This window comes from Microcebus murinus, chromosome 5, assembly GCF_040939455.1.
Source record: "Microcebus murinus isolate Inina chromosome 5, M.murinus_Inina_mat1.0, whole genome shotgun sequence".
Classification (NCBI taxonomy): Eukaryota; Metazoa; Chordata; class Mammalia; order Primates; family Cheirogaleidae; genus Microcebus; species Microcebus murinus.
The window spans coordinates 14,908,529-14,930,635 of record NC_134108.1 but is presented as its reverse complement, the minus strand read 5'-3'; the positions used below and the strand labels follow the sequence as shown (position 1 = coordinate 14,930,635).

Here is a 22,107-nt window from a genome sequence, read left to right as displayed (position 1 = left end):
TACATAAAATTCTATTTGTATTTAATGCCCTGAGTACAATGTATTAGTGGATTTTGCACTTAAGGCCAGATACTAAAATATTCCTAATGTATTTTTTAAGTCCCATCTTGAATTTATAGAGCAACCTCTGAGATTCTCAGTATGCACCTATAAATAAGCATTGCTGATTGCAAAAGCCGTCTTGCTATTCTCATAAACCACCAAAAATATAAATTCATTGGTTTACCTCATATTGAATTTCCTGACTAGATGGTGTTTTTCTTTTTTCTTTTTTTAGAAAGTACATTTGTACCTTTCATCATTTCTCAGGAGAAAAGCATTGTGCTAAATATTTCTCTAAATGTCTGTATTGCTTCTTTAGGCATAATTTTTCTGAATATTATCTATTTTCATTTGTTTCTGACTGGTCATTGCTGCTACTGGACAAAAACCATCATGTTTCAAATCATCTTATGGTACCTTTACTATTTCTAATAGGTGTTAAAAAAAAGATATTTCTCTTGAGTTTTCTAGACATTCAACCTTGTCACCTGCTGATGATGGTAATTTGGTCTGTTCCTTTCACTGTTGCATAGTGAGCATCTTTTATTCCTGACTTTTAATAAAAATATTGTCAATTTTAAATCGTTTTTAAAAATCATGGTCAATTATCCTTCTACTTCTAGGTTACTGAGAGATTATCATATATACGTGCTGAATTTATCACATGCTATTTTGGCATCTTTGAAGATAAGAATATGTGTTGATTCTTTGTGAGCCATTGATAGGGCATTATAGATCTATTTACATAATATTTATAAAATAAACCCTATTTATGTTGATACACCATATACTAGAAATTGTGTTTTGGGGGGCATGTTATTTAGGATTCTTACATCTTATCCAAGTCAAACAAGCCTCTTACCTTTCTCTCTTTGTGCCTTGTCAGGTTTGGTTATCAGGCTTATGTTAGCTTCATGAAAGAAATTAGGAGCCTCATTTTTCTCTATCCTGAAATTGTTTTATGTATTTTGGGAATTATCTAATCTTTGAAGTAAACTGTATATATTTGTTTTTCAACTTTTATATTTTCACTTCAGTTTTGATAATTATCAAACTTAGAAAACTGTTTCTGTTGAGATACTCAAATTTACTCACAAAGATATTTTTATATAGTATTCTTGATTTTTTTTTTTAAATAGGCCCTTGCTCTATTGCCTAGGTTGGAGTGCAATGGCACAATCATAGCTCACTGTAGCCTCAAACTTCTGGGCTCAAGCGATCCTCCCATGTTAGCCTCCTGAGTCTGGGACTACAGGTACTTACACCATGCCCGGCTATTTTTTTTTTTTTTAATTTTTTATAGACACAGGGTCTTGCTGTGTTGCCCAGTCTGGTCTTGAATTCCTGGCCTCAAGCCACCCTCCAATCTCAGCCTCTCAAAGTGCTAGGATTATATGTGTGAGCCACCACATTCGGCCTTGATTTTTTTTAATTTTTTCCATTACTATGATATATTCTTCTAATAATTCTAGTTTTGTGTTGGATTTTAAGACTAGAACTCTGTCTGTGAAGTATTTCATCCTGCAGTGAACCATGTATTGCTTTTTAAATATCTAAATCACACATTCCTGCTTTTATTTTTATTTCTACTTTTTCTGTATCATATTTATTGCTGTTGTCAGATTTAACTGAGGTTAAATATTTAGTTCATTTCTTTGTTTCTCTCCAATTAAAAAAAATAGTTACTGGTGTCATAAATAAAACTATTATATATTGTTTCTACTCCCCAAATACAGAATAAAATCAGCTCTTTTTTTTTTTTTTTGAGACAGACTCTCACTCTGTTGCCTGGACTAGAGTGCTGTGGCATCAGCCTAGCTCACAGCAACCTCAAACTCCTAGGCTCAAGCAATCCTTCTGGAACCTCAGCCTCCCAAGTAGCTGGGACTACAGGCATGCACCACCATGCCCAGCTAATTTTTTCTATATATTTTTAGTTGGCCAATTAATTTATTTCTATTTATAGTAGAGACAAGGTTTCACTCTTGCTCAGGCTGGTCTCGAACTCCTGACTTTTAGCAATCCTCCTGCCTCGGCTTTCCAGAGTGCTAGGATTACAGGTGTGAGCCACTGCACCCGGACCGAAAATCAGCTCATTTTTTGCTATCCACCCCTATGCATTTCCCCATTTTTGATAACACGAGATATGATTTCGACTTCAGTGGAACCAGTTACTATGATAAAGTACTTTTATTAGGTATTTTTCCACAATTTTTGAATGTTTACACTCTATTTGGACTGTTTTTATAGTAATAGCACACTGTGGTCCTGCTCTCAATGCTCACCACCTGTGCTAATGTGTAACTATTTTTTCTCTCTTAGGTTTTTATTTTGATTCATCCTTCAGTCAACTGGAATATTTTTGAGTCATTGTTTTTCATGAAGATGCTCAGCTCAGAACTTCTAGGCACATTTGTTTTTCTTTTAGAACCTTGCAAACATTGAAATTTCTGTGGTTCTTTCTTTTCCAAAATAGTGGCCAGAAAAACGGTGGCCCTAAATTTTACCAGATGTAAGCATCACCCCTATGAGCTCTGCCCCCCAATTAACTTGTAAAGATGGAAAGTGAGAAGAATTGCGAACCTACAGTGCTGGAGAGGAGCTCAGGTAGAGTGGCCATGGCCTGAGGACATTGTCCCCGTCTTAGGGAGGACTTGTGTTTTGGAGCTGGGGAAGCTGTGGGTGAGACTGGTTGAAATGTCTATGGTTATACCACCCTGAACGCACCCAATCTCATCTGATCTTGGAAGCTAAGCAGGGTTGGGCCTGGTTAGTACTTGGGTGGGAGACTGGTTGAAACTGTGAACTCTCCTTCCATCTCTGCCTGGGGAGTTTCTCTCCTCTGTGAATGGCTTCGGGCAAGTCATTGAACTCCTTTGTTTTCTGAGCTATTGAAAATTCAAGTTTCCTTTTGAATTTTTCTGAGTATTTCAAGGGAAAGGGAAAATCAGGGATGATTGGACATAAATAACTTTCTAACACCACATCCTGTGAGTCTTTGTTTTTTAATTAAATTTTTATGATTATTGCTATGGGCTTATTATAGTCTAGTAGCATAGATGTGGCCTTTTCCTGGAAAAATTCTGGCCTTTTTGCATCCATTCTTCTTTTTAAGCCACTTAAAATTATTAATAGCCTTGATGCCACATCCATGTTCCATTAAAATAATTCTGAAAAGGTAATATTTAAGTAAAAAGCAATTTATTGTTTGTGTTTCTACTCTAGGTGAAGACTGATTTTAAGAGTCTATGAGTGAAGACATTGGAAAGGCTTCAACTATAAAAGTAAGCTGTTTTCATTTTTTTGCCACTTTAACATGAAACATATGTTAAAAGGTTAATATATTCATAATTTAGGTTTGTTGGGTGTTTTTGCATAAGTACACTCTGCAGGCCAATTTTTTTCTATTTTCAAGTATAGTAGCCCCCCTCATTGTCTGCAGGGGATACAGTCTAGGTCCTCCAGTGGATGCCTGAAACCATGAATCATACTGAAACCTACATATACTTTTTTTTCCTATACGTACATATCTATGCCAAAGTTTCATTTATAATCTAGACACAAGAAATTAACAACTAGTAATAAAATAAAACAATTATAACATTATGCTATAATAAAAGTTATATGAATGTGGTCTCTCCCTTTCTCTCTTAAAATACTGTAATATTTTTGGACCATAACTGACCTCAGTTAAATTGAAACCATGGAAATGAAATCACAGATGAGGGGGCTACTATAGTTTTTAGGAAAATAGAAAAAAAAACCCTATTTTCAAAAAGTTTTAAACTATTTTTTAAGAAATAATGATGAATATTGTTACCAATGGATGCAAAATGAAAGAAAATGCATCCTGCAAAATAACATACAGAGAGAGTAAACTATAACATGACCCATTTTGCTGTCATTTCTTCCCCTTGGCCTTATATTATTAGTGAATTCATCTTTCTTTTAGGTAACATTTTAAATGTTTTTCATTGGCCAGAAAAGTTGTTTGTCCTTTTAAACTTCTTCTTTTTCTTTACTATTTAAAATCTCATTTCAGTTTTGTGGTGGTGATGCTTGAAAAACCACAATGAACAGTACAAGGGAAAGGAAGGAAGGAGACACGCTTTTTTGCTAGATGCAGGCACCTATTTTGCTCTGTTTTCTTTGCTAAGTACTTTAATTTATCATACTCTGACCACATTATAAGCTATTCGTCAAGACCTGGAATGGTGAACTAAGCTGCTCAGTTCCATATTGCATGCTTGCTAAAGTGGTAGGAATAGAGGAAGAAACTCTGTCTGGTAAGCATAGTGTTATCATTTTTTTGCTGATAAAAGCAGTTTATACTTTCGACTTTATACCATGTCATTTTTTTTTAACCAAACAATAAAATAAAACAATTACAATAAAAGCTTAAGTGCAACAATGGGTTAGAGTCTTGCTTTTAACTAGCAAAATACAATGCTTTATAAGAGACATAAATATTTGATACACGGAATGATTTTGAGAGTACCCAAAGGTATTACAAAGACAAATAGTATTTTAATGGAGTAAAGATTACTTTGCTTGTGTCAGAGTTCTTCAGTGTTTTGTTAACTGGTAAAACGATGACTTTCTTACTGCAGGGCAGATTGTCATTACTAGCAATGAAGTCCCAGAAGTTCTTTTGACTAACTTAGGACTAGAATGTGTAGTGGCTTAAAGATCAAGGGTCTGTGGTCCAGAGCTGACTTTTCTATCCATCGGTCACAGTGCTCGGGGCCCATGGTACTTTCAGTGGATCATGGAATTGTTTTAACTTCAGTTTAAAAGCAGAAGAAAAAATAAAATGTAATATTGAACCCAGCCTGGATGATATTTGTCTTTATCCCAATGCAGTGGTAAATATAATTGTTAACATTTGTTTTGCAGGAAGGGGCCCACAAAGGCCCAATTGCCCAAGGCCCACAAAAGTTACCATGTGGCCCCACCAGTGTCACAGTCAGGTTCACTGCATGTGTGTGACATCCAGTCATTTGAATGCTTTTGTTTTTTTTAAAAAAGAAGAATAAACATTTTCTCTTTTAGAAATGATTTTCTTCTTTGTAAATGAGTGTGTAGATATGTCTGCATATCAGAGAGACACGTGGTCATATCTCCATTGTTAGGTTAGCTATAGTTATTCATTATGTTTTTCTGAATTCAAATAAACGTTTTTTCCTATAGATACTCATTGATTTTCTGTTTGCTTTGTAATCTGACACAGAAAATAAGAGACAAGGAAGCAAGACTCAGGATTCTTCGGTTCCATTTTGGCCAAGTGTTTGCCTAAGGGAGGGGTCCTCAAACTTTTTAAACAGGGGGCCAGTTCACTGTCCCTCAGACCGTTGGAGGGCTGGACTATAGTTTAAAAAAAAAAAACTATGAACAAATTCCTATGCACACTGCACATATCTTATTTTGAAGTAAAAAAACAAACGGGCAAAAACACCCACATGTGGCCCGCGGGCCGTAGTTTGAGGAAACCTGGAAGGGGGTACGTGTTCCATGAGAACAACAGTCAGCTTCTCCTCCTTGCTGCTGTGGGAGTCTAGAATTGTAGTTCTTCTGTAGCTATGGATCTGTTACTGAGTGTACAGCATTTCCAGTTACTGTGACTGATCTGGTTTGGTTTGTTTCCAAAGCGCTGATCTAGTTTCAGAGAAAGTATTTTTATGAATCATCCACTTCCATGACTATATTGATAACTGTGCACAGAAGATCTTCAGAAAGTCACTTGTTGATTTAAAAATAAGTGTGTTGCATGTCTGAGGAACTTCATTTTCAAAATTTGTGCCTTCCCAAAATATAAACTCCCTGAGGATCAGGATCTTTGTCTGTTTTGTTTGCTGCTATATGCTTTAGAGAAAGATATATAAGAGAAGCTCAAGTGTTTGCTCAAAGAATGAACTAATTTCCTCCTTTAGCAAAGTCATGTCGTGCCTCTGAAATGCTCCGATGTCTGGGTGTGTAAGCAGACTGTGGAACCACTGGCTCTCAGACTGGCGAGTGTCTTGGCACGTGTGCAACAATGTATGCAGCACATCCACACACAGCAGCAACCTGCGGGCCGTTACCCACAAACCGCACGTAAAAGCTCACCTCTCTAGGGTAGCACGTCAGTGTAGGCTCTGAGATCACAAACCCTGTGGGTACCACTTACTCAAATCAAGCCAAGAAAGGAAGAAAATTCTGAGAGAAGTGCCCTTCTTTCTACTTGTCAAAGACTTAAGATTAGGGATGTAAACAGAAGGAATCAACTGACCTTAATTAGTACTACTAGCTTGGGGGGGGTCCTAATTTACAAACAATTTTGAAAAAGCAGAGAAGTATAGGGCTATTTTACATAAACTTTTGGTTTGCTGACCTTAAGGGAGCTAGAAATGCATTATTTTTCTGTTAATATGACGTGTGTATATGTGTGTGTATGTGTGTGTATGAATGTTTGACTTTAAGACAACATTTTTCAGGTACTACAGAAAAAGGATTGATAGATAGGTAACGTTTTTCCTGAGTAAAATTGTTGCTACGTTTTGGTCCCGTGTGCCGCCTTGTCCGGGGTTTCACCTACCCTGGTTCTCTGATGGGACCGTGTTGGGGCAGGGCTGCTACTGAGAGCACAGCACAGGGCTGCCAGAGGGTAAGAAAGACACCGATTAATGTTCCCAGGCCCATGTTAGGGACTCGGTGCTGAGGGCGTCCTGGTCTTGGCGGTTCTTGCTGGCATTTTCCAAGCCCCTTACACTGTTGAGTGCGGTGACGGGAGAGTGGCATGCTTTATCATAAAGATGCCGAAGGTTAGAAACGGTCTGTTTTCTGCCCTGGGTTTGTTCATTGCCCAGCACATCTCTGCTTGGTGACTCCATGCCTGTGGCCCTACTGTGAGTGGTGCTCTTCTCTGGAGGGTGAGTATCACCCTGTCTGAGGCACTGTGACTGCTCTCTCAAGAGCAGTTGCCAGGGGACCACACGCTGAGCCCATCCCAGGCCAGTAGCTGCTCGTGGGGTCTCTCAGTAATGTAGTCTTGACGCTGCAGACTGTGTGGGATTGGAATACTGTGGCTTTTTACCTCTAAGACTTACAAACAACATGGCGAAGGCAGGCTCAGGAGGGAATCAACGCACGCTGCACATCCCTTCACGTGTCCTATGGGTGACCTTGCGACTGTGTCCCAGGGCCCCATGAGTGTCTTGCTCAGGGCTGATGGATTTATCGGAAAGCAGCTAATAGAATTATTAGAGGCTACAGCATAAATGATTCACATTGTGAATGAGTAACTCGTTGTATTGAGCTAGACGTGGCTAATAATATAACCATCCGGCAGAATTCTTGACAGAATGCCAGAGGACAGGGACTGAAAGGCAATGTGTGATCTTTAAAAAGTCACTGAAGTGCTGTCCTTCAAATGCAAAATCTCCTGATTATCCTTTGGTATGGTGGCCTCATGCAAATGGTTTTTTAAATGTAATTAAAGATTAAAAGTGTTATGCAAACTAAATATAGTAGTTACAAAAACATGGCATGGAATATGGCATTCGGAAAGATGTACAGATTTGATTCTACCTAAGCATAAGGCATCTCTTTTCCATAAAAAAAAAAAATCTCCTAGAAGTTTGCATATCTTAAGCTGGTATAGAGACTAGACACCCTTCTGTAGGGGGACACTTCCTCATGGTAGACTCTTTAATTATAGCTGGTGAAGGGTGTGAGGGGATCCTTAACAATTCCTGAGGGGGAAAAGGATGTAAGTTAGAAATAAAAGCATAACTTTTCTCATGAAAGGACAACCTTTGGAACGAGGAGCTAGCTCCTGTTGCTGACGTTGGCATTGAGAATTAGGCGACTCTCGGGACAGCATGTCTTCAGTTTTGTGGAATTATGGTAATAGGTTTCTGTCAGAAACAAGAAAGTGGCACAACGAGTGAGATGTGCAACGTTTGGGGGATGGACATGCTTGAAGCTCTTACTCTAGGGGGAGGGGAGGCATGGGCAATATAGGTAACCCTAACACTTGTACCCCCATAATACGCTAAAATAAAAAAATATATAAGTAAAAATAAATAAATAAAACAAAAACCAAGAAAGTGGAACGGGGCTTCATGGTCTAGTAAGTTTGGTATTTAAGCAAGATGAATCAGTCCCGTTTTCTTCAGACCTTTACTTTGATTCCCTGAACTGCATACGTTCACCAAGGAGGTGTCCCAGGCGGGGTTTCCTAAACTTAATCAAGCACAGGCCACCTCCTCCCATGCCACCAGCCCCACCCTGCCTTCTGGTTTTTTAACCTATTACTGTGTTGTTCTGTGTTAAGATAGTTTGGTAAATGCAGAGTTAAGGTCAAGTATGGGAGAGAGAAGCAGCCAGCACAAACACAGAAACGGGCTAGAGGAAGAAATGTGGATGAATTGAAGCAGTGACTGTGCTCCGTCCCTGGTGGAGGAGCTGGGAGAAAGGACCTTTGAAGGACAAAGCTCCACACAGCAGCACTGTGCACTCCATCTGGATAACGGGTGATGGTGCCAACCCTCGTGTTTGCTAGTTAGGGAGTCCCTCACCTTTGGCTCTCTCCTCGGGCTGACCTCTGCGCTCCACCTGTAAAAGTTGTGAGGCATCTTGAAGCATTTAGCTAAACCACTGACTCCAGGATCGGGGAAGGTTGCTATTCAGTCATCTCAAAGTCTGGCATGGAGGAAAGTTTCCTTAGACCCTTTGCTATTAAACTACCTCCAATCTAATATCATTTGATAGATCCTGATGGATCTCCTCACACACATTGTTCGAAGAGAAGTAGCATAAAATTACATCGCATAAGTTGTTATTGAGAACTTCATTAAAAGTGACCTGCTGCCGGGCGTGGTGGCTCACACCTGTAATCCTAGCACTTTGGGAGGCCGAGGCGGGCGGATTGCTCAAGGTCAGGAGTTCGAAACCAGCCTGAGCGAGACTCTGTCTCTACCAAAAATAGAAATAAATTAATTGACCAAGTAAAAATATATATACAAAAAATTAGCCGGGCATGGTGGCGCATGCCTGTAGTCCCAGCTACTCTGGAGGCTGAGGCAGTAGGATCGCTGAGCCCCTGAGATTGAGGTTGCTGTGAGCCAGGCTGACGCCATGGCACTCACTCTAGCCTGTGCAACAAAGTGAGACTCTGTCACAAAAAAAAAAAAAAAAGTGACCTGCTTGGGGATGATCGTGGATTCCTCCTTTGGGTAAAGCACAGAGCTAAGATTGTGAGGGCTGCAAAGACAAGGAGGTGAGTAAGGCTTCTGCCTTGGAGAGCTCCCCAAGTGGGTCGGGGAAGGGAAAAACGCATCTACAAATAACTTTTCTATGAAGCAGCATATGGTAAAAGAAGTTAGAAATTAATCAGAAATTTAGGGTACCAAAGCAGTTAGAAAGATGATCAGAAAAAATGTACTTCACATATAAATTGTTCTCTTGTGCATGTGCTATGTCTTTGAAAATAGTGCTTATTTTCTGTTGGTTAGATACAGTTATTAATTAAATCAAAATGGTTTGTTATTCATACCATCAATATCTTAACTTCTTTTCTGCTTGAAGTTATCTTCTGAGAGCTGTACCAGAGCTCCCACTGTGCTAGTAGATTGTCTGTTCTTTTAGTTCTACCAGTTTTTCCCTAACGTGTTTCAAAGAGATGTTCTAGATACATAAAGGTTAACAAATTACTCGCTTGTTGTATAGTTAGGTACAAGCTCACTGTTGTATTTCAAGAACCAGATAGAGTATCATAACCTCATGAGGTATGGGATCATGGAGGCTTCACGTTTTTAACATTTGCTGCTGCTGATGAACTTGGAGAGACCTTCCAGGGGCTGACCCAGGGACCATTGTAATAGGCACAGAAAGGCTGCCACCTAACATGTCAGGAGAACCAGAGGCACTCAGTGGTGTCAGATCTGCTTTCAGCAGCTGTAGATAATGAATCAGTGTCTGGAACAGACAAATCAGTTATAATATTTGAAAAGCTTGTAGAAGCACTAGGCCAGATTCCCCAAGCTTAAGAAGTCAGTAAAACAAAATTGTTGTCATGGCTTTAGGTAATCAAGCCTGCGTTCATGTTGACTGAACTGAAGCCAACATCACTTCCTTCTCTGCCTTGTCCCCTTTCTTCCTGTCTCATCCCCATTTCAGTTGCATTTTCCAGGGTATGCACACTTCTAAAAATCTGTCTTTTATTGCCTTACTCCATCATGCCTTTTCTGTGCCATAAGGAAAACCTGTTCCGGAGAAAGATTACATTCATGATACAGCCTTTTTAGCATTAAGTAGGGTATTAAATCAATCATTGTGTTTTAAAACCAAAAGCCATGGAGTTGTGATAGATCTTAAGTCCTGTATTAAGTCCAGTATTTTCTTTTAATTTATTCTTTGTCATGAAAAATGTGGGGTCTAGTTTTTTAAAATGTTGTAACTTCATATATATTCCTTTGATTTCCACAGCATAGTCATGCAAAGAGAAATGGAGTTTAGCAGTTTCACAGGTTCTCACAAATGGAATGTTATAGCAACCAGGTCACATCGTGGCCAAACCATTTTTCTCTGGTTTCCCTTTCCTTCCTCAGCCCTCAGTCTCACTTCTATTTCTTTTCTGGGTGTTTTCAATTGCGGACCTCCCAGTCACCGCTAAGGTCACTCATTCTTAAAACTGATACTACTAACTAACTCTCTTATTTGAGGACATGAACATATTTTTGTGCAGCCTCATTACATCAAAGGCAAGTTTGACATCTCTCTCCCTCCCTCTTCCCCACTCCTCACCCTGCCCTCAATATCAAATTTGTCACCAGATCTCACTAAATTTACCTCACCATCTGTCCCATCCCCTCTATTCTCCCTCTACTACCTTCATAAAGAGAAAAATTAACCTTTGAGCATTTACCACAAGCTACACACGACTTACTGTTTCTTGTGTTATTCTTTTAGCTTTGTGCAGTTATTATCATTAATTGGAATTTACAGGTTAGGAAACCAGAGTTTGTGAAAATTTAAGCCATTGCCTAAGTCCTGGCAACTAGTAATTTTCAAAACCGTTTGAGGTGGAAAAACCCAAGTGTGGCTCCAAGCCTTGAAACGAGCTGACAGCCCAGCCCTTCTGTGATGTTGTGTCCGTCTGTGTTAGAACTGGGTTCTCTTTCTCCCTGGCTTTTCAGAACTCATGAGTCTTCTGTGCATTTGGTCCACCAGGCTAGTCCACCCAAAGTGCTGAGTTAATTACATCAGGTGTCTGGTCTAAAATTTACAGCAACATGTTGTTGCTTGCTCTACAAGCTTCAACCTTTTTTTTTTTTTTTTTTTTCCATCTTTAAGTCAAGCATTCTAAAAAGTGTTTTTGCTACCACCAGAATTCTCTCTGCTCCTTGGAGTTAGCGTGAAAGGAACACAGTGGACTCTGGGGTCAGCTAGACCTACTGTGGATCACAGCTCACCTCCTTACTGGGAGGCCTCTGGCAAGTTATTTGCCATCCTCATCTACAAAAGCACGATGCCAAATGACTTCAGTTTAGTCTTGGATATTAGAGAGCATGTATACAGTGCCTACCGTAGTGAGTGCCCGGCCCCTGGCAGGCTGTCAAATGGAGCTATAGAGCAGCAGCCACAGTAATAATATTATCTAGACCTTATCTATCCTTTTAAACTCAGTTCAAATTCCTTCTCCTTTTTAAATTACTCCAACCTGATTTTATCTGCCCCCCTCCTCTAAGTTGCTGTATCAGTTAGCTGCTGAGCAATTCAGTTAGCAATTTTAATTATATATTGCCTCTTGACACTGCTTTGTGATCTTAAAAATCCTTCTTGAATTGCCTACTGGGTTGCTTTGCCTGAATGCTGTTGATTCTTGCTCTGTTAGACTAAAGTAATTGAAAGACGGGACTAATTCTTATACCTGACACATAGCCTAGTGCCTTATACATGTATATAATGACTCACAAACTTTTTTGATTCAAAATCAAGAAATTCCACATGAGTTTAAAAGGATTTGTAGATGAGGATGGCAAATAACTTTCCAGAGGCCTCCCAGTGAGGAGGTGAGCTGTGATTCACAGATAGGTCTAGCTGACCCCAGGGTCCACTGCATTCCTTTCACAGTAACTCCAAGGAGCAGCGAGTTCTGGTGGTACCAAAGACACTTTTTAGAACACTTGACTTAAAGATGGAAAAAAAAAACCAACAAAACGGTTGAAGCTTATAGAGCAAACAACAACACGTTATAAATTTTAGACAAGAGGGTTCCTAGATGTAGGTGTCTATATCTAGCGTGATTAGCCCAAACTTCTTGGTTAATAATTCTGAATGTGAAGAATATTACACAGTAAATTTTAAAACTCCAAGAAATTTTAGTATCCAATATTTCTGATAAAACTGTCTTTTAAACTCTGGCCAACCTTAAAGCATGGCTGTCTATATAAACATGTCTTATTTGCTTCGAGTAACTCTAAATCACAGATTTAATTTTTCCATGATTATTATTTTCCAGGCACAGATTTTTTTCTCAGGCGGATTTTCATTTTCCTTCTTTGCCTCTTTAATCCAGCGAACTTTTCCTCCCCCTTCCAGACCAGGTTTTTCCTTGGGAGAGTCTGGTGGGGAGGGTGGTACTGCAAAAGATATGTCTAAGGAAGGGTCATAGAAGAAGGGCTCTTTTGGAGAAAAAAACACGGTGGCACTTTTAAACTGAAAGAATAGCATTGTTAATAATGAGCTGCTTAGTTTATTTAAGCACCCCATATTCAGAGCCAGTTTCTAAACCTCCATACTTTATTTATAATTCTACCTGGAGGTTTGAGCGTCCCTTCTGCAACCTTATAGAGATTGGTGGAAGAAACATCATTTGGAACAAGTTTCACCTGCCAAGGAGGGTGTTCCATCCTGAAGTCACATTTCAGTGCATTCGCACAAAGTCTATCTCTAAACAAAATGCATACTGTTAATTTTGGCAATATTTTGCTTACATAGAAAAAGTTACTTGTTGAAATCTGAACCTAAGGAAAATATTGATCTGCCAAGCTTAATGTTGCTAAATTAGACTGTGCAGCAAGAGTCTTTGGAAGAGCCCCTTCCTAGGGCAATGGCTGCCTTCTTCCTTCTTGGGGGAAAGGAGGGGCAGTGAATAGGAGGAAACCACGTCTCCCCGCTGTGGGGAGGTGTCCTCCAGGGGAACGTGTGGCTCAGTGATGGAGTCCCTTGCTTTGGGCCCTCGGTCCCACTCACCTTGTCTGTGTGGTGACGCTACAGGAAGCCCCGGCGGGGGCAGAGTGTAGGCTGGCCCAGCGCTCACTGCCATTAGCCTCTAGCAAAGTCTCTTAGCACAATGACTGCTCAAAAGAAAATCTTTGAAAATTCAAAATTTCTGAAGAACATTTGAACAATCAAGATTAGGATTCTGTAGAGAAAGACTGGGAACTGAAGGATGCAGTCGGTAAAACCATGTGTCTATATGCAGCCTATGTCATGTGCAGGCAATCTTTAATTGAAGCCAGGGTTGTTTTCCAAAAGTTCATTTGAAAAACATTTTGGAGTGGATTCTTTCCTCGTTAGATATAAAGCTACGCAACGGAGTCCTCAGGCGGAGCCTATTTAACTCGTCCTGTACCCAAGATATCTTCAGGGCCATTTGGAGGGCCAGTTCCCATTGCTAATATTCTTCCACATGGTTTCTATAAACACTGAAATTCCAACATTTGCAGACAAACCCCATGTCCTGGAGTACTTCTCACAACTAGAGAATGTGGCACAAACTGTTTTTTAATCAGACCACGTATCTTGATATTCAAATTTAGAGATACACATATTAGCTATAAAACTATAGTAATATAGAAATGAGTAACTATGTACAAGAATGATTCAAGAGAATTTCATCTACATTTCAGAGCAATAATAGGAGCACCTTACGATTATATAGCATCTTAAAGTTTTACGCATTTATATATTATCCCAGTTTTAATTTTGAAACTCTAAGAGCCAGGCATTCTTGTTTATTTTGTGGCATGAGCTAAGGTGGAACGCTTTGAAATAAACAATAAAATAGAGCCAGGTCCCGAGAGCAGGATGAGGAGACAACCAGAATGTGAGGGTCTGCTTGGCCAGGCTTCTGGGGGAGGCTCGGTAGAAGTAGAGAGTCCAGAGGAGTCGTCGAGCACGGTGGGACAGTCCTGTTCCCTCTGTATATCCCCAGGTGAGAGTCTGTAAGCTGTGCATGAAATGAGGCTGCAGGGAGAAGAAGGCAGGGGGAAAGGAAATCTTTGCCTTCCCCTCCTCCTATCAACTCCAATCTTCTGGGGCATGGTTACCTTCTCTATCTGAGACACAGTCTTCTATAAAAACACTGGTAACCTCTTGTTAGATCCCACATTTGAGGAACAGTGTGGGTTAAAAGTATTTATTAACATAAGCAAGGCTGGGAACCATATATATATACACACACACACACACACACACACCATTGGAACCTGGAACACATTTTCCCATAGAAATAAAAACAACATTTACCGAGAGTCTTTTGGAACTCCAGTCCCCAACCTTTTTGGCACCAGGATCCAGTTTCATGGAAGATAATTTTTCCATGGGGGGTGGCTTCTTGGATGGCTTTCCCGTCTGAGAAACCACCTCAGATCACCAGGCATTAGATTCTCATAAGGAGGGTGCAACCTAGATCCCTCAAATGTGCAGTTTACAGTAGGGTCCGTGCTCTTTTGAGAATCTAATGCCACCGCTGGCCTGACAGGAGGCAGAATTCCGGTGGTGTTCAAGCGATGGGGAGCGGCTGTAAATACAGATGAAGCTTCGCTCACCCCCTTGCCTGCCGCTCACCTCCTGCTGTGCGCCCCCTTCCACTTGGTTTCATGGAAGACAATTTTTCCACGGACAGGGTGGGTGGGGCAGAGCTCTGCCACTGGTCCCTAACAGGCCACAGACTAGTATCCGTCTTCGGCTCAGGGGTTGGGGACCAAAGTTTTGGAACATGCTCCATTTTTAAATGGGTTCTGCCTGTATAAGGGTTGAGTGAGCATGAGAAGATAACAGTAAAACACTGGACTTTCTTGAGGGGGCAAGGTTTTTTTTTTCCTCTGGAACCCAATGATCTATTCTACCACTTTGTACACCTAGAGACCAGTTCAACTATGTGTTTTTTAGACCCCGCCCCCCAAAAAAATTTTTTCAAAAGATTTCCATGTTTTATGATTTTGTATGAATGTGAGCTTTCCTGTCTGAGAAACTTTAAAGCACTTACGAAATTATTATGATGCTCATGGGGTCACTTTAGAGTCCAAAACCGCAGATGGTAAGAGGTTCGTTGACATGACCTGCTGACCTGCTCGGAGATATTGAACACATTAATTTGTTTTTCTTTCCCCATAATCATTCTTCTGACCATCTTGAAAGACAGCCAAGAAAACTTTTTCTTCTAATTATTTCCAACAACTGTAGGTCTATTCAGACCTACAATTAAACAAATCATTCATGCCTTGGGAACGCTGGTTTTAAACATAAAGTGTTTACATTATATAGAGAGAAAATTAATTCTCTCCCCCAGCCCACCAGATTTTAGCCTTAAAGGCAAGTTATTTAGTTTTGTTCCTTTTTGTACACTGAGCAGTTACTTAGGAAATGGGTTAAATAAAATGCTCTCTTGACTCGGGAAAATGTAGCTCACAAGTGAATCATTTAGAGCAAATGGTGCATGTTTTGTATCTTAGATTTACAGCACACTAAAGACTTACATGCTAAAGAATTTTTATTTTAGCAGATCAGTGTGTGTTCAGGAAGGACTAGAGACATGTAAGGCACTTTCTATATTAATGTTCAAAGCACATTCACGTCTGTTACATCTTTTATCTCCCAGTCCTCATCTCTGGGTTTCATACTTTCACTGGTAGCTTATCAGATAGAACACTTTCAACTGCAATAGCAATGTTTACTGAAATTGGTAAAACAAAAAGAAATTACTAAACTACTCTTAAGGGAAAGCAGCTTTTAAGGTTCCTTGATTCGGCGACTCAGAAACATCACTGGGGATGCAGTTTCTCCCCATCTCTCTGCTTGGCCATCCTTGGGGTTGGCTTCAGGCAGGTTCCCCTAAATGGCCACACAATGGCTACTAACACAAGTGGAGTGACAGATTGTTCATGTGCACCAGGAGAGGGGGAGAAACCCCTCCCAGCTATGCGACACAGGGCCCTTCTTTCAATCTGATGAGGACACTTACCTCAAGAAGCGCAGGATGCCATGAGCTGATTGGCTTAGACTAATCAGGATCTACCTCTAGAGCTGGGGGCGAGTCAGCCCCGCCTACACCCATGACTGTGTGTAGAAGGGATGAGGAAGTGAACACCTGAACAGAGCAGGCTGTTGCTGGGGAAGAAAAAGTGGAGAATTGATACTAGGTGAGCAACCAACAGTGCCCATCAAAGTGGGGCCATTGCAACTCACTCTTGCTTTCTTTACACTTTCTAAATAAAACATAAACTCTGAATAAAATCTGTCAATCCCTGGCTCTGACCGCTACATGTTATTCTGTTGCAGACTCTCCATCCTCTACAAAGTTCAAGTTATTTCTTGGCACGTTGGTGGTGGGGGCTGGCGGGTGTGTCTCCATCTTGTGGTGTGAGCTGCTGAGGTCCCTTGGCTGCAGGTGTCCACACTCCAGCTGACACGGCCGTCCAGAATCTCCCATGCACGAGAGCCCGCCCTGGCCAGTGGTGCCTTGTTCTTTGAAGTCTATGCCAGAACCGTACTACATTCTGTGCAGAATATGTGGGGAGATGCTGATCTCGGGGACTTTTGAGTGAAAATTACACTGTTAGAAAATGCTGTGCTCTCCATTCCTCTCTCTTTCTGATTCAGATGTAGGCCGTGGGACAGGGCTGGGGGACAGTTGACCAACAGTGGGGCTGCCGAGGACGCCGTCCAGGCCTCTGGCTTGGACAGCTGGGGGGAAGTGGGCTGCATGCAGGAGGACTGGCTCCTTGTGGTACTTAGTGCCCAAGTTCAGTAGACGGAGGTGGGTGATTTGGGAACTTATTTATTCTTTATGAGGTTGTGTCAATGGGAAAATGGGTGCGGGACTTCACACTTTGAGTCTGGGCTCAGCATGATTCAGAGCACACCCTGTTTGCAGGTTTCAAGTTACTTAAAATAAGTAGTAGCCCTTTATGCCACTGTTGTTCTCCTCTTTTCCCAACAATACTATGTCATTAGAAGGGAAAAAATAGAACTTTTCTTCCTGCCTGTGTCAAGGCTTTAATGATTAGATTTAATAATTAATGTCAAGGCTGAGTGGGGACCTTTCTTCCTGGGGGAACATTTTTCTCAATTCCTTCCATGCACCTGCACAGGCCACGGGGAAGGGCTCTTAGCTATAAAATAGGCGGTAAAGCCCCCAGCTGCGTCTAGCATTTGTTCCTTTATTCCTTAAGGTTTGGGCAAGCAGGGAAGTGGGTCGGGGTAGCATGGGAAGCCTGCTAAAGACTCAGATAGGATGGGGAAAGCATGGTTAAGGCTAAAGAGGTTCATAGCGTATAAACCTGGCCACAGTGGGCCTGTCTGCCACCATGGGGCCTTGCTTCCACCTCCATGGGGAATGGTCATCCAGTAGCTGATCTGATGTACCTTCCTTTCTTTCCACATTGGAAATGTTCTCCCTGGAATAAGAATTCCCTGTTAAAAAAAAAACGAAACAATAATAACAACAACAACAAACATTGCAACAGAAATATGTAGTTTCTTCTGAGTCTTTCCTCTACCATGGCAGTACTCTGGATAAAAATATATAAGTTATATAAATATAATGCAACCTCCTAGACACAATGTCTTAAAAGGGTCAGATGTTCCACATGCTGCAATCCCTTGGAGTTGTGGTTGTCTGAAGTCAACCAATACATTCAGGTTGGAATGCTGCCCAGGGAAGAGAGTTTAGGAACAAGGGTGAACTTCCTTGCAGTTCATCAAGTTGCAGTCAACACAAGATAGCACAGTCTCCCACCTTCAGGGGCTTTTGTGGTCTGACTTCTGTCCAGCTGCATCTCCTGTCGGTTCCCATCCCATCCCCCTTAGCTTCAGCCGTGTTGGGCCTTCACTGCCAACTTGCACCTGTTTGCCATTTGTCCCATCTTCCCTGCCTGGGGCGGGCTCCTACGTTCCGGATAACCAGCAAGCCCAAGTCTCTCCCTGTCTCTGTGTTTGCCTCAGCAGTACGTAGGTGTTAAGTACAAGGCACAGAAAAGACCTAGTCCTGCATGTCTCATGTCACTGAGGAGAAAACTGAGGTCCAGAGAGAACTGATGATGCCACCAGATTGGCACAGCAAGTTCATGACAGAGACTGAACTGAAATCAAGCTATCTTATCTGCTACCCTAGTACGATTGCCATCCTATCAGCTGCATTTGTAAGATTTTTTATTTTCTCTAAAAGGGTAGGATGGCAACTGTACTAGGCTAGCAGATGAGATAGCTTGATTCTAGTTCAGTCCCTATCATGAACTTGCTGTGCCAATCTGGTGGCATCATCAGTTCTCTCTGGACCTCAGTTTTCTCCTCGGTGACATGAGACGTGCAGGACTAGGTCTTTTCTGTGCCTTGTACTTAAAACCTACATACTTACACACAAAGCTTGGGGGTGCCTAGCATATAAATCATACAATGTGAAAATCAGGGCTGTTTAAACATATACCATGGTTGAGTTTGTATGGCCTTTTGTTACTTAACTACCAAAATTTCAAGTTTTTAGCATCCCCAGTCTCCTTAAATATTGCATTGCTGTAGACATACTTTTCTTAAAAAAGAACTTCTACATGTGACTTTGTGGATACTTAGTCTTTGACTACCAGTTGATACTAAGAAGGCTGTTTCTATTATCTGTTCAATCAAGTCCTGTGTTTTCAACAAATGTGTACAAGGTAGCATTATGTTGTCTTAATACAACACTGAAACGGAGTCTGTGGCAGAATGGGCTTCTGTTTGTTAAACACAATCTAACATTAGAAAGTCTGTTGGAAAAGAGTGGCCTGAGGACAGAATCCAGCGATCGCCTCCCATGGTCTACTAATGTTCCTTATATTTTTATAGGCGTCCTCTTCTTCCTATCTGCAACAGATGTGTCTAAATAATGTTTTATTAATTCAAGCAGGAATAGTTTCCTGCATTGAATTTGCATTAAGATTACCTAGGTTTCCTGACACGGCCTCTGCGCTGCTAGAGAACTTTTAGAGAAGCTGAATGCAGGAGTCTGGGAAGAAACAAAGCTGTGGAAAACAGAGGTGACTCTCCTTTAAAACTACAGATGATAGTGAAGCCACCCACAGTTAGAAGGAAAAATACAGCCATATTGTTGTAAGAGTGCTACTTGTTCCTTTAGAAGATTTCCCAGTCTGTCAGCAGGTATCAAACTGTTCAAGACCTCTTGTCTATTTGTGAGACAAGTATATAAAGAGACATAAAGAGCGGAAGTGTTTGAAGATTGTCTTGTATACAAAAGTGGCTACAAACCTCACATACAAATAGTCTTTCCAGGAATATGAAAGTGAAGATTGACTCTGAAAGTCTAGTTGCTGTTTTTCTAGGCTAAGCTGCTGTCAGCTGTGCGAGCTTTCTATGAACTAGCAAATGCTTCATGTGCCCGTGAATCGCTGTGTCTTGGAGCCCACACGTAGACTAGGTGAGAACCCCACTGCTGTTTGTATCTGCCCAGAGCAGACATGAAAGCACTGGCTGCCCTACCTGTAACTTCTGCTAAAAACAAGACAAAAAACCATCAAGGGAGCCTTCGACAACTAGAACACCATCTAAACAAAGTGCAAAGTGATTTGGTTCTCTATGTCTCCCTCAAGTATTTTTCAGGTCCCTGTAGTCTAGTTCCAAGAAAAGGAATTTATAAATTTCTGGATTTTTTTTCTGTGTGATATTTTGAGTACTTCTACAATAAAATTTAATGGTCTATTTGAGCACTTGTACCCATATTCAGTGTAGTTCCTATTATTGGGTAGTCTGAGGCCATTCTTGAGTGCTAAACTCTTCTTTGATCTGTTGAAACATAGTGGTTGCCATGGAGTCTTGCTGGCGGGTGACCAAGTAAGAGTTCAGCATTCTACTCAGCCCGGCTCAGCTTCCTAATCAGGCCTGACCTGAAATACTAGCACAAAGGACTTTAAACTCAGAATGCTTCATATGTAATTACTGAAAGTAAGTTGATTATTTTGGAGGAAGAGTATGGTAAAGATTAAACAAATTGTGTTTCATTTATTTAAATTTTGTTTTGTTTCTGTAAAAGTGTTTCAATCTTATGATGATACAGAATATAGATTTTCTCTAGTCCCCCTACTCTGTACAAAGTGTAATACAAAACAGAATTTGTCTTCTTCAACCTTCATGTTAATAAAATGGGAGGCAAATTATTGTGACCAAGATGGCTCATTTATGTGGCAGTAATCTTTTCATTTTATGGCAGCAATAACTTAAAGCTGTTGTTAATCTGATTTTTTCAAACATTTTCACTTGAGCCTTGAGTTCTTTGTTCTCCCCCATCTCGTTCTGTAGGAGAGCCTAAAATAAGGTCATTGTAAACACTGCCATTCATTGTTTTTTTTTAACTCATGCATTTATTTGCACAGCTCTACTGTGGACTCAGGAAAGACAAAAGGAGGTTCCTGACTTTTGCAGCTAGCCCTCAAATAGAGTGGGAGAAAGCCTTCAAGGCACATAATTGTAGGTAGCTGGGATGTGTCATTACTGTGCAGAAGTCATAGGAGCAAAGAGGAATGACTTCTGCCTGGATGGCTTTTGATTCCCTACAGAGGTCAGGCTCTGACCTAGTTTGATGTGTGACTCCCTTATATTATAATTTTGTCTGCTTGAACCCATAAGGCTTCAACCTATGGGCAGAATTAACACTCTAGCCAACATATAAAATCATGAAATGCTCTTTGGGGTTCAATTTTTGCCTGAATTATGTTTAATACCTTACTTCATGTCAGAGTTACATGAACTGTGTATTCTGTCATTTTGGTATCATCCTGTGAAGCAACATAAAAGAAGATTTTTGAGCTTCAATCAGGTTCTTACCAAAAGTGTTCTTCGTGTGGACATTTCTGTAACCCAGATTTTGATCCTGAAATGTATTTCTAATTTCCTTTTGAAACCATTCCTGGGATAACTAGGGGATTTTTATATTTAAAGAAAACAGTGGCTTTATTAATTTTTACCCTTATCCCTCAATGAGATAGTTGTTTATTTTTCTCCATAAACCCCATGGATTTGAATAGAAGAAAAATATTGATTATACAGCATTTTCACATGTGTTTATGTTTTCAAACTAAACAATGAGGAATCAATGTTCAAAAATCAGTAGTAGTATTGGGGGTTTTTTCCTAATAAAAAATCAACTTAAGCAGGTTTTCTTTTCATAGCCTCTCACTGACCTTTAATTCATTGGCTTTATAAGGAATATGATCCATTTAATAATATTTTTAAAGACATGTATAAGATAAATGTAACAAAGAATAAACCTAAAAACAGGGCAAAGAGCTGGAAGGATAATCCAGAATGACAACACTGAGGCAACAGCAGGGCCACCAGCTACAGCTGCATGGAGTACGCAGCACCTGCACACTCCACCTGGTGCTAATCACAAATCTGTGAGTGGGCGCCCCCTGGAGTTGTGCCAGTGTGCCAGCCCTGGTACTAAGGGTGATAAAAAAAATACTTTTGCATTCTTGTGTTTTTGCATTCAGTAAAACTTTGGGGTTCCTCATTTATCCTGGGAATGGTGGGGAAACCCTGGATCACATTAGCATGTGCAAATGGCTAAAAGGCCTAATAGGGGCCGGGCGCAGTGGCTCACGCCTGTAATCCTAGCACTCTGGGAGGCCGAGGCGGGCAGATTGCTCGAGGTCAGGAGTTCAAAACCAGCCTGAGCAAGAGCGAGACCCGTCTCTACTATAAATAGAAAGAAATTAATTGGCCAACTAATATATATACAAAAAATTAGCCGGGCATGGTGGAGCATGCCTGTAGTCCCAGCTACTCGGGAGGCTGAGGCAGGAAGAT

The 22,107-nt window shown here is 40.7% G+C and overlaps 1 protein-coding gene across 1 annotated transcript in view; it reads left to right on the top strand.

Annotated features, from left to right (window-relative positions):
• PLEKHG1 (pleckstrin homology and RhoGEF domain containing G1) overlaps positions 1-22,107 on the top strand; it is a 212,322-nt gene that overhangs the window by 46,290 nt on the left and 143,925 nt on the right. The window contains exon 2 of the mRNA XM_012740928.3: positions 3,268-3,326. The gene's annotated coding sequence lies outside the window, so the exon portion shown is untranslated. The remainder of the gene's footprint in view (positions 1-3,267; positions 3,327-22,107) is intronic.